This window comes from Sturnira hondurensis, unplaced genomic scaffold, assembly GCF_014824575.4.
Source record: "Sturnira hondurensis isolate 20B ecotype Veracruz unplaced genomic scaffold, ASM1482457v3 Scaffold0019835, whole genome shotgun sequence".
NCBI classification, from domain to species: Eukaryota; Metazoa; Chordata; class Mammalia; order Chiroptera; family Phyllostomidae; genus Sturnira; species Sturnira hondurensis.
The window spans coordinates 4,253,979-4,270,613 of record NW_028092466.1 but is presented as its reverse complement, the minus strand read 5'-3'; the positions used below and the strand labels follow the sequence as shown (position 1 = coordinate 4,270,613).

Genomic DNA, 16,635 nt, shown 5'->3' with positions numbered 1-16,635 from the left:
TTTTTTAATTTTTAGAAAGAAGAGAAAGGAAGGAGAAAGAGAGGGAGAGAAACATCAATGTGTGGTTGCCTCTCACATGGCCCCCACTGGGGGCTGGGCAGACAACCCAGGCATGTGCCCTGCCTTGGGATCAGACCACGACCCTTTGGTTCTCAGCCTGAGCTCAATCCACTGAGCTACATCAGCCAGGGTGAAAAATGGATGTTCTTTATCAGAATGAAAATAATCCCAATGGAAGCAAAGAAATGCAGAAATAAATTAATGATGAGGTAAATGTATGGGAAAATATATAAATATTAACTGCATAGAACAATAATAATATATTAAGGTATTATTTTATATAAATAAAATATTTGACAATAATTGTCAAAAGTCAGGAGGAAAATAAGTGGAGTTAAATTGTAAGATTCTTGCATTACCTGGGGTGTGGTAAATTATAGTAGACTAATAATTCAAGTATGCATGTTGTAATTCCTCAATAACTATTAAGAGAATAATAAAATAATGTATGACTAAGGAGTTAATGGGAGAAATAGAATAAAAAATCTAATTTAAAAAGGTTTAAAATGAGGACATTTCTTTAAACTGACTATTGGTATTTCTTTGGCTATGAACGTGTCTGCATCTTTTGCTCAGTTTTCATCTTTTGCTCATCTTTTGCTCAGAAAAACATTCGAATGTTTTTCTCTTCCTATTGATTTCAGGTGGATATAAATATGGGTAAATAGAAATATGTCCATGTGAATGTTGCAAATACTTTCTTGTAGGAATTAGTTTTAAATCTTTATGCCCTGGTTAGAATAGCAAGGCCTGGTCTGACCACTTGCTCTGACGTTAGTGAGGAGAAGTCCTGAGTCTTGTGTTTTGTACTCAGCAGGAGCTCAACAAATGCCTGAGGAACTGAATTCAATTGAGGTCAAGGGTCTAATACACAAACGTGAGGTGCTACATCATTGTCATTTAGAGAATAGGGAGTTATCCGAACCCGTGGCAGGAGTAGTGAATGGTGAATGTTTAAGGCCAAAAAAGGAGCAAAAATAAAAGGAATTTAAAAAATCCCTTCGAAAAACTACAGGAATCCTGGAGACCAAATGCAGCCTTCAGGAAACCCGGGAGCTGCCGCTCTGGGTAGGGGAGATGCTAAAGGCAGAAATGTGTAATGCACACCTAATAAGGACCAGAAGGTGGCGCTCTAACGACGTCCCATTGCCATCCAGACAGCCAGGGCCCAGCTTGAGCACCAAGGATGTGGAAATTAATGGAAGCCTAGGGGGAATTCTAGCCCTAAATTTGGCCCTATTCTTCCTCCAAAGGTGAAATCCCAAAGATTCAGAACCCTGCGTTTTCTTTATTTGTCTATGCTTACCTTGATCAGGGGTGCCTGTAGAGAAACATCAATTCAATTTAGACCAGTGTGGCTCAAACTTTGATGAGCAAATCAATCACTTCATTCTCTTGGGAAAATGTAAATTATGATTAAGTAAAACTGGGGTGGAGCCTGGGGTTCTGCATTTCTAACAAGCTCTCTGGTGATGACTCAATCATTCTAATATTCATAACCCACTGCCTGCAAGGTGCCCCATCTCTGTGCCACACAGGGCGGGGGTGGGGGGGGAAGGGTTTCTGCCTTCTGAGTTTCTGAAGCTGCCCCATGAGGCCCAGGATGGCTGTGAATGCAGCTCAACACAAAATCAGAAACTTACTTAAAACATTGAATTTTCTTGTGATTACATGTTGCAATGTATTTGAAGTGTGACCTAAGACAACTCTTCTTTTTCCAGTGTGGCCCAGAGATGCCAAAAGGTTGGGCACCCGTAGTTACATCTTCCTAGAGTGAAATATCACTATGGTGTCTGTAGTACCAGTTAGAGTGTGAATCTACTTACTGTGTGACCTTGGGCAAGTTGCATGACCTCTTTGGGTCTCAGTTTTCTCATCTGTAAAATGGGAATAGTAGCAGTCTCTACCTTCAAAAGTTATTTAAAGGTTAATGCAGGGTGTTGTATGTAGAGCACTTGGCACAGTGCCTGGCACATAATAAGCCTCAACAAGGCTCGGGGTACACTGAGAAAGTATGCAGTGAGGTGGGTGGCCCTGGTGGGGTGGGAAATTGGAGGGAGGTGAGCTGAGGGGCAATCTTTAAGAAGGTGCTATTGTCTGAAAAGAGAGAAATTAAAGAGGTGAGGACAGAGAGAGAGGTGGAAGGTCTCCTGAGCAGATGGCAAACCTAAGGGTTGCTTTTGGGGGAGATTTAAGGATGCTGCAGGCTAAGCAGGCTTCCTTCTGGAAACGGTAGGGTGGTTGGGAGCAGGACTTCAGGCAGAGGAAGATTGGGTTTTCTGCACACTCCCCCACTTCCCGCCTTTTGGGGTTTGTGAGAGGAGCTCAGAGGAGCCAAGGACACCCTGGCCTGACCCTCATGCAAGCTCCACTGCAGCCTGCACAAACTGAGCCCCGCTGCTGGGGAGTCCTCAGCCCAGGTACTTACGTTTACCTCAGAGCTTTAAAGATGGTGGTGTTTCCACTGCATCTTGAAGGTCCTCTAACATTGATAGACTAACTTCCAGTGTTCTGAGGGATGCTCCTGGGCATACGGAGACAAATCCATGCAGCCCCTACCCTCAGTGGGTGGCCTGGGGAGATAAAACAGCACTACAGCAAAGAAGTAATCAACGAAGGGCCTCAGGAGCGGTTCTTCACAATGGTGCTTCTCCTATATGGTGAGACTAAATAACACGTGAGACCTGCAGTCACTGTGGTGGCAACAGGGGTTCAGGGTGACGCTTCGGACCAGGGTGGTCTGATCTGATAAAGACTGCAGGAGTTGGTCATATTTGGAGCAACAGAAAGGAGGGGGAACATCACCAATTGGTAACCAGACAAATTGGACACATGCTCTCATTTAAGCCTACACAATGCTGTGAAGTTGGTACTGTGTTACCTCCATTTCATAGATGAGGAGACTCAGAGACGCAAGCAACTCATCCAAGGTCTGGTAGCTAAAAGTGGCAGGTGGAGTCAGTCTATGAGACGTGTATTCTCTCGAGTACCATGTATGCGCTACACCAGGGCTTGTGCATCTCCTCCCCTTGGCGGGTGAGAGCGCTTCCCCTCCAAACACAGGGACGACAGCATACACACGTGCAGTGGAAATGGGGCATCTCGGAGGCCTGGCTAGGGAGACAGGATTTAAATTTCTTTATTCCTTTCCTCAGCACTGAAGTCTTGCTCAATTTCAGCTGAGCAGTGAGGCAGACACTGTTGCCTCACCTCTAGAAGGCGAGCCCCAGCCTTCCTGGCCCAAACCCACTTCCTGTTCTCGTGCCTCTTTTGTCAGAAGGTGATTCTCATGCTTCCTGTTGATTTCTGCTTTGTTTCAGCTGGTCCTGGTGTGCCACTGTTGATCTGATCAGTGACGACTGGGACACAGAACCAGGTACATTGGGACAGTGGGGGGTCTTCTGGGAGAAGGTCTGAGCCAGGTGAGGGCTAGTCTGGGACAGACTTTTCTCTGGGACACACCAGAGTGGGGGCTCTTCCTGGTGGTCTGAGGACCCTCTCTGTCCATGTTGTGGGGGGCTGTCAAAGGTTAAAGTTAGTTTGTGAAGTTGGTAATGCTCCTATGGGGGTGACCACGGTTTGCTTCGGTGGCTTCCTAAAACACATTGTCTGCTTGCATTCTTCTCAAAACCACATCAAAACCTTGATGTGGTTTTCTGTGTCCCAGGCTGCCCAGGTAGCATTGTTCTGGGGTGCAGAGAGTTTTTTTGGCTTCAGACAGGTTTACCTGGGACCGACTGAGACACAGTTGGTGTGATGCTTGAAATTCTGCTGAGCTGAGCAAGTCAGGGGCTGGTGATTAAGTCCCAGCTCCCGGTTTTACTTATGTGCTGCCAGTCACTTCGCTCCCCTCTGAGCCTATTTCCTCATCTACAAAATGACAAAACATCTCTATTTTGTGGGATTTCTTGTGATACTTAAGCAGAATAATGATTGTGAAGTGCTTTGTAAACTGTAAGATGGTATGCTTCAGGGTTTGAGGTTCCTTTTATTTCATTTTCTAAATGAAACTAGACTTTTTAAGATGATAATATGATAGTTGAAAAAATTCAAATAATACAGAGAAAGCTTTCACATAATTCTACCCCCAAAGATTACTATCGATACATTGGTGTACACACTTCTAGATTAAGACAATTAAACAATTTTTTAAAAGATTTTATTTGTCTTTAGAGGGTAAGGGAAGGACAGAGGACGAGAAACATCAATGTATGGTTGCTTCTCATGCATCCCCTGCTGGGAACTGGCCCCTGCTGGGAACTGGCCTGCAACCCAGGCATGTGCTCTGACTGGGAATTTAAACAATTTTTGATTGTGATAAAATATACTTACTATAAAATTTAAAAAATTTACCATTGTTAAGCGTACAGTTCATTGTGCCATCCATCTCCAGAACTCTTCTCATCTCCCCACACAGAAACTCTGTGCCCATAAACACCAACACTGTGCTGCCCTCTCCCCTCACGGCCTGGCGATCACGACTCCACTTTCTGTCTGTACGTGCCTTCCTTACAGATTTGGCCCCTCCAGGTACCTTACCTCATTCTAGTGGAGTCATACAGCCTCTGTTTTTTTATGGTTGCCTGAATTCATTCAGCATAATGTCCTCAAAGTTCATCTGTGCTCTAGTATGTGTCAGAATTTCCTTCCTTTTTCTGGCTGAATAATATTCCATTGTATGTATATACCATATTTTGTTTATGCATTCATATATTGATGGACATTTGGGCTGTTTCTACCTTTTGGCTACTGTAGATAATGCTGCTGTGAACATGGGTGTGCAAATGTCTATTTGAGTCCTTTGAATTCTTTTGGGTATATACTTACAAGTAGATTTGCTGGATCATATGGTAATTGCATTTTTTAATTTTATGAGGAACCTTCATTATACAGAGAAAGCTTTCATATAATTCCATCCCCAAAGATAATTTTTGATACATCAGTGTATCAATAGTAATTGTTTTCTGTAGTGGCTGCAGCATTTAACATTCTTACTAGCAATGCACAATTTCTCCACACGCTCGGCAACACTTGTTATTTTCTGTTGTTGTTTTTTAAAATTGTAGCCATCCTAATGGGTATGCAGTAATATCTCATAGTTTTGACTTGCATTTCCCTAATTATTAGTGATGTGGAGCATGTTTTCATGTGCTTATTGGCCATTTGTGTATCTTTTTGGCAAAATGTTTCTTCTAGTCCTTTTCTTACCTTTTTAAAAGTGAAATTGCTTTTTTTTTACTTGTATGAGTTCTTTATATATTCTGGAAATTAACTAGACTTCTAGACTTTAATAATAAATTTTTTAAAAAGATTCTATTTTTTAAAAAGATTTTGTTTATTTATTTTTAGAGAGAGGGGAAGGGAGGGAGAAAGAGAGGGAGAAAAACATCAATGTGTGGTTGCCTCTTGCATACCCCCTACCGGGAACCTGGCCTGCAACCTAGGTGTGTGCCCTGACTGGGAATTGAACCAGTGATCTTTGGGTCTGCAGGCTTGCACACAATCCACTGAACCACACTAGCCAAGGCTAAAACAAATATTTTTATGTGAAACTTTACTTACTCTCATGTAACCTTTTTCATTTAATAACATCTCTTGAGTATTATCTCATATTAGTTTGTAAATATCTGCCTTGTTTTTATTAATAGCTGCATAGTATTCTAATACGTAGATGCACTGGGATTTATTAAGCCATTCTCCTCCAGTGGGTATCTTCAATATCCATCTTCAATATCTTTAATGGATAGTCGGGTTATTTTCAATTTATTGATATAATAATAAGGAGAATGCTACAGTAAACATCATTGAAAATACATCTTTACATACAAGTCCTGTTATTTCCTTAGGACAAATCCTTACAAGTTGATTTCTGGGTGAGAAGATATATATATATATATATATATATATATATATATATATATATATATGTATAGCTTTAATTCATTTTCCAGATTCCTTTAATAAATGCCATACCACTTTATTTTAAATTTCATACCCACTTTTATTAAAACACACAAGCTTACAGTGAAAAATAGCAATTCCCTATTCTACTTCCCTACTTCCAATTTCTCCTTAGTAGAGACAAACATATTTTTTTAAGATTTTTTGTTTACTTATCTTTAGAGGGGAAGGGAAGGAGAGAGGGAGAGAAACATCAATGTATGGTTGCCTCTTGTGCGTCCCCTGCTGGGAACTGGCCTGCAGCCCAGGCATTTGACCTGACTGGGAATTGAACCGCAATCCTTTGGTTCACAGGCCTGTGCTCAATCCACTGGGCTACACCAGCCAGGGCAAGAAACAAACATATTTAATAAGCTTAGTTGTTTCTATTTCCAAAGAAAGTGCTTATATGGCTATTTTTTTCTATTCTGGTCACTATCTATTGACTTCTTATTATCAAAGGTAAGGATATTGCACTCATACCACCCTATCCACATTACTGCTCCCGCATTTTCCTAACATTGTTATATCACAAGTTTTGTTTCAATCGATGTTCACGTTTATGTTTTATAAGTGAGTTTCCCTGTGACTATGTTAAGTATTATTCTCTGAGCTACATGGCTGCTACTGCTGCTGATTATATCTTTTCTTTTGTCAGTTTCCCTCCTAGAGTTAGTGGTTGCCTCAGTTTTACGTTTTCTTAATTTTAAATACATATCACTGATTCCTCTCCAATAGAACTGTTAAATTCCTCTCAGTGCAATCAGACACACTGGGTAATGCCTCAGTGTTCACGTTCTGTCTGTTTTTAATTCTTCAGACACATCTCCCTGCAGCCTCATCCAACTGCTCAGGGTGGGCTGGTTGCCTTCTCCACTTTTCGCTGAGCGTTGTCCTGGGACACCCCTAGCTTCATCTTGGAAATCCCTTTTTGCTCTCTTATGTGGATTCTCTCCCTTTTGGATCCTACATTTTTTAATGATATTTTGCATTTTTTGAATTGTGGGAAAATGTATATAACATAAAATTTATCATATTAACCCTTTTTTAGTGCTCAGTTCAGCGGCATCAAGTACATTTGCACTGTCGCACAACCATCACCACCATCCGTCTCTAGAACTTTTTCATCTTCTCAGACTGGGTCTCTGTGCGCATCAAACCCTAACTTCCCAGCCCCTGGCAACACCACTCTGCTTCCTGTCTCTATGATTTTTGAGTCGAATCATACAGTACTTGTCCTTTTGTGTGGATTCCATACTTTCCTCTTTATTTACTTCCTTATTTTGGTGACATTTTCTAAGATATAAGAGGTAAATTTTTTGAGTTGTTGACTCTCTGAGAAAAAGGCCTTTTAAAAAATCCTTACACTTGTTTAATGGTGTGGCTAGATATAGATGCTAGGTTGAAAATAATTTTCTCCTAATTTATTTATTTATTTATATTTTTAAAGAATTCAACAAGTCTTTTTAAAAACATTTTATTTATTTATCTTTAGAGGGGAAGGGAAGGAGAGAGGGAGAGAAATATCAATGTGTGGTTGCCTCTTGTTCATCCCCTGCTGGGAACTGGCCTGCAACCCAGGCATGTGCCCTGACTGGGAATTGAACCACGATACTGTGCTTCGCAGGCCCACGCTCAATCCACTGAGCTATGCCAGCCAGGGAATTTTCTCCTAATTTTAAAGGCAATGCTTCATTGTCTTAAAGTTTCTTCTGGTCTACTGTTGAGAAGTACTATGCTCTTCTGATTCTTGATTCTTGGTTTTATGTCTATGGAAGTTTTTAGGATTCTCTCTTCATCCCTGAGGTTCTGAAATTTCACTGGTGGGTATTTTTTCATTCATAGTGCTGTACACTCAGGAGACCATTCCCATCAAAGTACTGATGATATTCAATTCTGAAAAAATTTATTGAATTATTATCTTAAAAATAATTTCTTTCTCTTTTTTTCTCACCCAAGTACATCATTGATTTTAGAGAGAGGGGAAGAGAGGGAAAGAGAGTAGGAGAGAAACATCAGTATGAGAGAGAAACATTGATCAGTTGCTTCTTGCATGCTCCGACTGGGTACTGAACCTGCAATGTAGGTATTTGCCCTGACCCAGAATCGACCTGTGATCTTTCTGTTTACCGGACGATGCTCCAACCAGTTGCGTCACAGTGGCCAGGGTTAATTTCTTTTTCTTCATGTTTTCTGTCTGTCTTTCTGGAACTCCTTTCATTTGGATGTTGGACTTTTGGGTTTATCCTTTCATTTTCTTTCTTTCAATATCCTATTTGGGAAATCTATTTTTTGTTCTTTTTTTGGAGATGTTTTTTCAATTTTGTGGTCATACCCTTTTATTTCAACCCTCATTTAAAGAAAGGATTCTTCTCCTGGCTGGTGTAGCTCAGTGGATTGAGCACAGGCCTGTGAACCAAAGGATTTCCGTTGATTCCCAGTCAGGGCACATGCCTGGGTTGCAGGCCAGTTCCCAGCAGGAGACGCATGAGAGGCAACTATACATTGATGTTTCTCTCCCTCTCTCCTTTCCTTCCCCTCTAAAGATAAATAAATAAAATCTTTAACAAATATTTAAAAAATAAAAATAAATAAAAATTAAAAAAGTGTTCTTGTTCTCGCTCCTTTTGTAGCCATGTGTTCTGCTTCACGGATATAATACCTTTATTTCCATGAAGATATTAAAGTTCTTTTTCCGGCTTATTTCTGCTCCCTGCATTTTATCTACTATTCTGAGTTTTAATTTTATCTTTTGCATTGGAGGCTTTCTCAAATGTTTGTTGATTCCTTATTCAATGTTCATTTTTATGATCAAGGACCTGGATGCTGATTGAGGTCAAGTGTGTGTGTTTGGGGTGGGGTGGTTGTTGGCTTTAAGCCTCTCTGTGGGGTGCACCATGTCATGTGGTTGCCAGTCCTCTCTGATATCCAGCGTGGAAGCTACTAGCCAGCCTCCAGCATTCTTGGCAGGCCATCGGGGGAAGGAAGCTGGAGTCTCATCATTCAATATGTGGCTTTTGAAGAATCCCCCCTCTCTCTATCCCACTTCCCTTCCTTTTATAGCACACTTAGCCTTTCCCTCTGGTGTGCCCAGTGTGCCCGGCGTCTGGAGTTTCCCTGGTGTAGTTTCTCCAGAAAACAAACCTCCTCCTCCGGCAGGTGTGGGGGAGAGATAGATGCCTTGGCTTGTCAATTGCCTGAACTGTGAAGTCTAAGTGCTTTGTACACACACCATACTTCCTGTTTTTGGCCCTACCGCACCCTGACTTCTGACGCCTTCTGACGTAGCTGGCCACTCCAATTCCTGAGCCTTTCTGTGGTTCAGTGGCACAAAACTGTTTGCTTCTGGTTGGCGCTGAATCTCCAGCCTTCTGTGATCCACTCCATCAACTGCCACTCTCTTTCCATTTTCCAAGATTCTGTTAACATTTCTGTCCACTGTTGTCTCCTTTCCCGTACTCTGTTCTTGTGGGTTTTTATGTTTTAAAATTCTTGTCCTGTGTGTTTTGTAGTGTTTCAGGAGGAAGTAAAGATACATACATTCAAACCATCATGGTAACTGAGGTGGTTGTAGCATTTTCACTCCAACCAGAGCTTTGTCCCAGAGCTTTGTCCTCCACACATGCTTACCAGCACTAGGCATTATCATTTGTTTTAAACTTTGCTAATTTGAAAAGCAAAAGGTAATATCTCTCATTTTAATTTACATTTTAAAAAGTTATTAATGATATGATTGAAGATCTTCTTGTGTGTTTATTCACCATTTGTATGTCTTCTATGAATCACTTATTTACATCCACTGCCCATTTTTCCACTGGGGTAGGAGTAACTGTTAAATTGTTGATGTATGGCCAGCTCTGCAAAGAAGTTTAGCGCTGATCCCTTATTTTCTTATATATGTGGTCTCAGCACAGGCTTCAGAAAGTAGCAGTTCTTAATGACTGCATCTAAAAAATTTTTTAAAGATTTATTTATTTATTTATTTTTAGACAGAGAGGAAGGGAGGGAGAAAGAGAGGGAGAGAAACATCAATGTGTAGTTGCCTTACACACCCCTCACTGGGGACCTGCCCTGCAACTCAGGCATGTACCCTGACTGGGAATCGAACCGGCAACCTTTTGATTTGCAAGTCGGTGTTCAATGCCCTAAGCCACACCAGCCAGGACTACATCTAAAATTTTTGACGATTAAAATTTTGATTATAAAAAATATCTGTATAAATTTTCTATAGAAAATTTGGAAAAAACCAGATCAACATACAAAAAAATAGATCACCCAGAGATGGCCACAGGTTATAAATATATCCTTCCAGTCTTCTTTTTCTGTGGGTGTGTACTTATGAAAATAAAAGTTTTCTATTTTGTATTCATGATTTTAATTTACGAAATTATAATTTGTTTTTATATTATTTTATAAGGTTTTATTTATTTCTTTTTAGAGAGAGGGAAGGGGAGAAGAGAGAGAGAGAAATAGTGATCAGTTGCCTCTTGTACACACTCTGATTTGGACTAAACCTGCAGCCCAGGCATGTGCACTTACCTGGAATCGAACTGGCAACCTTTCTCTTTGTAGGACAATACCCAACTAACTGAGCCACATTGGTCAGGGCTGTTCTCATATTATTTTACATTGTTCTATAACACCATCATTAGTGGCTACATGGTATTTCATTGTGTGAAAATGGGATAATTTATTTACTGAATACCCTATTGACAGACATTTAGGTTCTTATGGGGTTAAAATTTTAATGTACAAATTTCTTTTGATCTTGAACCCATTTAACCTTGTTTCCATCGTGTAGCTGCTTAGCAATCTCTTTTTGGGGGGAGGGAAGGATAAAGGTCAACTTTAATGCTTTTTTGGTTAAATTACTACCAATTCCAAATTAATGAATACGGACTCATGGAGATTTTCTGTCACTTTGTCTTTTGGGTCAGAGGGAGAGAGGGAGAAGGGTCACTCTGAGATTCTTGTTAGATTCCTCTACAGCTTTCAGCTAGAGTGAGCACCAAGAGGGGCAAAAGCACCAGTGAGGCCCTGGCCAGGGAGCCCAGTTGGTGGGAGCCCGGTTAGTAGGAGCATTGTCCCAATACACCAAGGGTGCAAGTTTGATCTCCAGTCAGGGCACATACTAAAAGCAAGTGATCAATGTATTAATAAGTGAAATAACAAATCGATGTTTCTCTCTCTTGTTCTCCCCCCCACTCTCTCTGTAAAATCAATTATAAAAAATTTTAAAGCACTAGCAAGGAGTTGTATATGGAATGATGAGGAAAAAGAAAATCAAGCAGACTTCTGAAGAAATCATCCAAGAAATAATAGCTTAAAAGAGAGGAAATCTAAAAGAAGGAACTGGTCTAAGAGTTGAAGACCTGAATTCTGCCCCTGAGTCTGCCACTGTGTCCTTGGGCAGATTGCTCAACCTCCCCGGTTGTCATTGTCATATCTCATTTTTTTAAATGTATTTTAAAGATTTTACTTATTTGTCTTTAGACAGGAAGGGAAGGAGAGAAGGAGAGAAATACCAATGTGTGGTTGCCTTTCATGAGTCCCCTGCTGGGAAGTGGCCTGCAACCCAGGCATGTGCCCTGACTGGGAATTGAACCGTGACCGTGTAATTTGCAGGCCTGCGCTCAATTCACTGAGCTACACCAGCCAGGGCTGTTATGTCTCATCTTGACTGGATTTCTAAGTTCTCTTGTATCTTCTGAGGTTCTGGGAACACAGACTCTGTCACACCTGGACAGAGTCTGGACAAGTTGCTTAACCTTCCGCAGACATTGTTTTCTATTTGTGAAGTGGGAACACTCATAGCTACTTTATAAGGTTATTGTGACTGGAGGTATGTAGAGCACTTGTCACAGGGCTTGTCCCAAACTAAATTGTCCAATAAATGAGAGCTTTTTTATGGCATGCTGGTGGTTATGTAAGAGGAGGACAATTACATCATCTATGCTCTGTGCAAGAACTTTGTCTCCTCAAAAGTAGTTTTCAAAGGTCGTTTTGCACGTGGAAAAGCAGCCCAGGGGCATAGTACAAAGTCACCACTAGCCATGGACCTTCCATTTCAGTTCACTCTCCCCAGGGCTTGGAAGCTGCCCAGATGTGGNTGAGAGCTTTTTTATGGCATGCTGGTGGTTATGTAAGAGGAGGACAATTACATCATCTATGCTCTGTGCAAGAACTTTGTCTCCTCAAAAGTAGTTTTCAAAGGTCGTTTTGCATGTGGAAAAGCAGCCCAGGGGCATAGTACAAAGTCACCACTAGCCATGGACCTTCCATTTCAGTTCACTCTCCCCAGGGCTTGGAAGCTGCCCAGATGTGGGTCAGTGAACAGGGAACTGTTTAACACAGATAAGTAGGGTGCGTGAGTGCCGATCGACAGGGGAAGCAATGGGAAACCCCACTTTCAAATATAAAATATCCATGAGTGTAACAGAGGGGGAACTGAGGCCTCAATGCTGTGAATCACCAATGTAGAAATGATGTTAAAAAAACTGACGTACTTTGAAGTTGTGATTAATGAACACGGAGAGGGGAGGAAAAAATTGTGAAGGTAGCTGAAATTTTGCTCTCTGCTGCCGTGTACTTTTGGACAGATTCCCCTTTTCTGTAAAACCAGGAGGCTGGATTCTATTTTTGTTCCCCAGAGGCTGATCTGTGTACTACTGGAGAAATGGAAAGTGATGTCACCTGGTACAGAGATGAACATTTGGCATTTTGATATTTCTTAAATTTATGGAATATTAGGGGAAATGGCTACCAACTATTTTTATGATTTTAGTTATGATTGTTTAGAACAAGGCTAAAGTAAGCTTTAGTTCATTTTCTGAAAAATGATTCAATTCAAAGAAAAAAATCAAAGATGACATGCAGAAATGGCACCTGTTGGGAAGGTTGTGAATTGGAATATCAGACATGGTAGGCAGAGTAATAGCCCCCCAAAGATGTTCCCGTCTTAATCCCCAGGACCTATGTTTGCTTCCTTATGCAGCAAAAAGGACTCTGCAGATGTGATTAAGTTAAGGATTTTGAGATGGGGAAGTTTATTCTGTTGAGAAAAACTCTCAGATGTGCGGGCAATCTGGCCGTCTAGGCGTGTGTTCCCTTCCTTCCTCACCGATCCATGTGCGTCCCTCCCAAAGCCGTGCTCAATGGAAGGGAAAAACTCTCTGGTCTCCTGCCTGGAAGGTACATGCCAGGCTGCCAGCGTTCCGGGAGGTCCTGGGGGAAGGAAGCTGGGTCTCCTTATTTAATGTACAGCCTTTGAAGAATTCTCCCTCCCTCTGTCCTGCTTCCCTTCAAAATGTAGCAACTTAGCCTTGCCCTCTGGTATGCCCAGTCTCCCCAGGCCTAGAGCTTCTCTGGTTTAGTTTTCCAGAAAATAAACCTATTTCTTTCAGCTTGCTGGGCTGGGTTATCTGCGCAGGCCCAAGGTAATCGAAAGGGTCTTCGTAAGAGGGAGGCAGGAGGACCAAAGTCAGAGCAGGCAGTGTGATAACAGAAGCAGTTCTTGGAGTGATGCAGCCAGGAGCTAAGGGATGCTGCAAACTCTAGACGCTGGAAGTGGCAAGGAACTGATTTCCCCCTAGGAGCTTCCAGAAGGAGCCAGTCCTGCCAACACCTTGATTTTACCCCTGTCTCATTTTGGACATCTGACCCCCCAGAACTGTAAGAGAGTGAGTGTGTTGTTTTATTTATTTTTTGAAGTATTTTTATTGATTATGCTATTACAGTTTTCCCCCTTTATCCCCCCTCCACCTTGTCCCCGCAACCCTCCAACATTCCCACCTCTTAGCTCATGTCCACGGGTTGTACATAAAAGTTCTTTGAGTCCTCTGTTTCCCATACCACTTTTTATCTCTCCCCATCTATTTTATGCCTACCAATTATGCTTCTTCCCTGTTCCTTTCCCCCCTATTCCTCCCTTCCCCCTCCCCACTGAAGTCCCTCTGTGTGATGTCCATTTCTCTGATTCTGTTCCCGTTCTGGTTGTTTGGTTAGTTTTTGTTTTCATTGTTTTTCTTTTCTTTTAGGTTCATTTGTTGATAGTTGTGAGTTTGTTGTCATTTTATTTTTCATATTTTTTATCTCCTTTTCTTAGATAAATCCCTTTAATGTTTCATATAATAAGGGCTTGGTGATGATGAACTCCTTTAACTTGACCTTATCTGAGAAGCACTTTATCTGCCCTTCCATTCTAAATGAAAGCTTTGCTGGGTAGAGCAATCTTGGATGTAGATCCTTGCCTTTCATGACTTCAAATACTTTTTTCCAGACCCTTCTTGCCTGCAAGGTTTCTTCTGAGAACTCAGCTTTGTGGGAACTCCTTTGTAGGTAGCTGTCTCTGGCTGCTTTTAGGATTTTCTCTTTGTCTTTAATCTTGTGTTGGGTAACTTAGTGATGGTGTGCCTTGGTATGTTCCTCTTTGGGTCCAATTTCTTTGGGACTCTCTGAGCTTCCTGGACTTCCTGGAAGTCTATTTCCTTTGCCAGATTGGGAAAGTTTTCCTTCATTATTTGTTCAAATAAGTTTTCAATTTCTGGCTGCTGTTCTTCTCCTTCTGGCACCCCTATAATTCAGATATTGGAACATTGTTCAGATATTTCAGGTTGTCCCAGAGAGCCCTCAGCCTCTCTTCATTTTTTTTTGGATTCTCGTTTCTTTGTTCTGATCCTGTTGGATGTTTGTTTCTTCTTTTTGTTCCAAATTGTTGCTCTGAGTCCCAGTTTCCTTCCTGTCACTGTTGGTTCCCTGAATATTTTGCTTTATTTCATTTTGGGTGTCTTTCATTTGTTTTTTTATTTTTCAACCAAGTTCAATCAGGTCTGTGAGCATTTTGATTACCACGGCTTCAAATTCTCCATCAGTTAGGTTGGAGGATGTCCTCATTGGTTAGTTCTGAGATTTTGCTGTGTTCATTCATTTGGGCCTTATTTCTTTGTCTTGGAGCACCTGATAGGTTGAAAGGGGGTGGGGCCTTAGGTATTCGCCCAGGCAGGGCAACCCTCTTTGCTGTGCTGCCTGTGGGGAAGGGGCCAGAGAGGGAGCAATGCAGTTTGCCTGCTCGTCTCTAGGGCACTTTCCAACAGACTCTCGTGTCAGACTGGGAGTATCTCTCACTGCAGCAACCCCAGCCACAGCCCAGAGTCAGCCCTGGGGTTCAGTTTTCCCCTTAAGTCAGTTCCTCCAGAGGAGCTCCGACAAGCTATGCCTCGCCCCTCAGCCGCCTCGCAGGTGTTTTTCTGAGTCTGCCTTCACGGTCCACCTTACCGGTCTGGTTGTTCTGGTTGATTTTTTCTGTAATTCCTTGGTTGTTGTAGCTCCATGCAGTTTGATTTTCTGGTGCTTTTGGTTACTTATTAATTTTAGATTGGTGGTTATCCTCCTTTTGGTTGTGAGAGGAAGCAAAGGGTTTCTACCTACGCTTCCATCTTGGCTGGAATTCTCAAGAAATCGGTTGTTTTAGGTCACTAAGTTTGTGGTAATTTCTTATGACAATCACAGGAAATGAATACATTAGATGTTAGCTGCACTTGAAGTTGGTGCATTCTGCATGTTCAGCAATTCCTCGGGACATAGGAAAGGAACACTGGCATGAACAAGACTGTCCTTGGTCCCCTACCCTGCACCTGTCTAGGAGAGGGCTGACCCTGCCACCATGGGCAACTGGCCAAGGAGAGGCAGGGCTCTCAGTCCCCCAGGAGGGTGCTTAGCAGCTAGAGGACAGGATGGGTCCTGACTGGTGGGAACTGGTTCAACCTGCTCATTTTACGGAAGAAGAAACTGAAGCTCTGAGAAGGGACGATGGAAGAATCAAAAGCACCTGTGATAGGGCTGATCTGGCTGCGAAGAATGAACAGCTGAATTCCTAAGGCGGTGGGAGGGAGGGGCAGCTAGTGGCAGCTGACGGAGGCAGGACTGGCTTCTCACACCAGGGTGGGGAGCCCCGAGGACGGGTGGGGCTTGCACCTTTGCTGGGGGTGGAGTGTGGATCTTACTATCCTTTGGTCACCTTCTGTCTTCACCTCTTGCTTTCACACTGCTTCCTCTAACATCTTTTATCAGGGTTTTAATATCGCAACTTCAGAAAACTGTTGAAACGGCAGCTACTTGGAGAAAGGGATTCCCTGCTACCCTCTTATCCTGACTTCAGCCCATAAGTTGTCTCCTTTTCTGCCTGGCCTGCTCTGCAAAAGGATGAATACTTTCTTTCCACAGAAGGGATTTTTCTACTTGTGATTATCAGGAAACCTGGATGTTTCATTCCTGCATTTCAGCATTTGTGAATCAAAATTGTCCTCTCTGTAATGGACACTCCTGAGTAAATAAAGCCCAATCTCCTAATTTTAAGCAGAAAATATTTTCCATATAAAGGCCACAAAACTTGTTGCAATTTTCAAAGTAGACCTTAAGGCCTGTGTTGTGTTATTCAGGAATTGATGAAAACTAGAGTGAAATTTCCTCTAAGATCTCTTATTAGGTTGTAATTATAAATGGTCAGGGTATTGTTCCCCTTATTTAGACAACGGTCACCAGACAAATCATCCCGGGAGAAGCAATCCTTACACTCCAGGTCACCTATAGTTGACATTCCAGGTAGTTCTACTAAAGTCCCAAATATCATTATACTGT

The 16,635-nt window shown here is 42.0% G+C and overlaps 1 protein-coding gene across 1 annotated transcript in view; it reads left to right on the top strand.

Moving 5' to 3' along the window:
• The first annotated feature begins 3,413 nt into the window (after window positions 1-3,413).
• NDEL1 (nudE neurodevelopment protein 1 like 1) overlaps window positions 3,414-16,635 on the top strand; it is a 60,288-nt gene continuing 47,066 nt past the window's right edge. The window contains exon 1 of the mRNA XM_037028099.1: window positions 3,414-3,436. The gene's annotated coding sequence lies outside the window, so the exon portion shown is untranslated. The remainder of the gene's footprint in view (window positions 3,437-16,635) is intronic.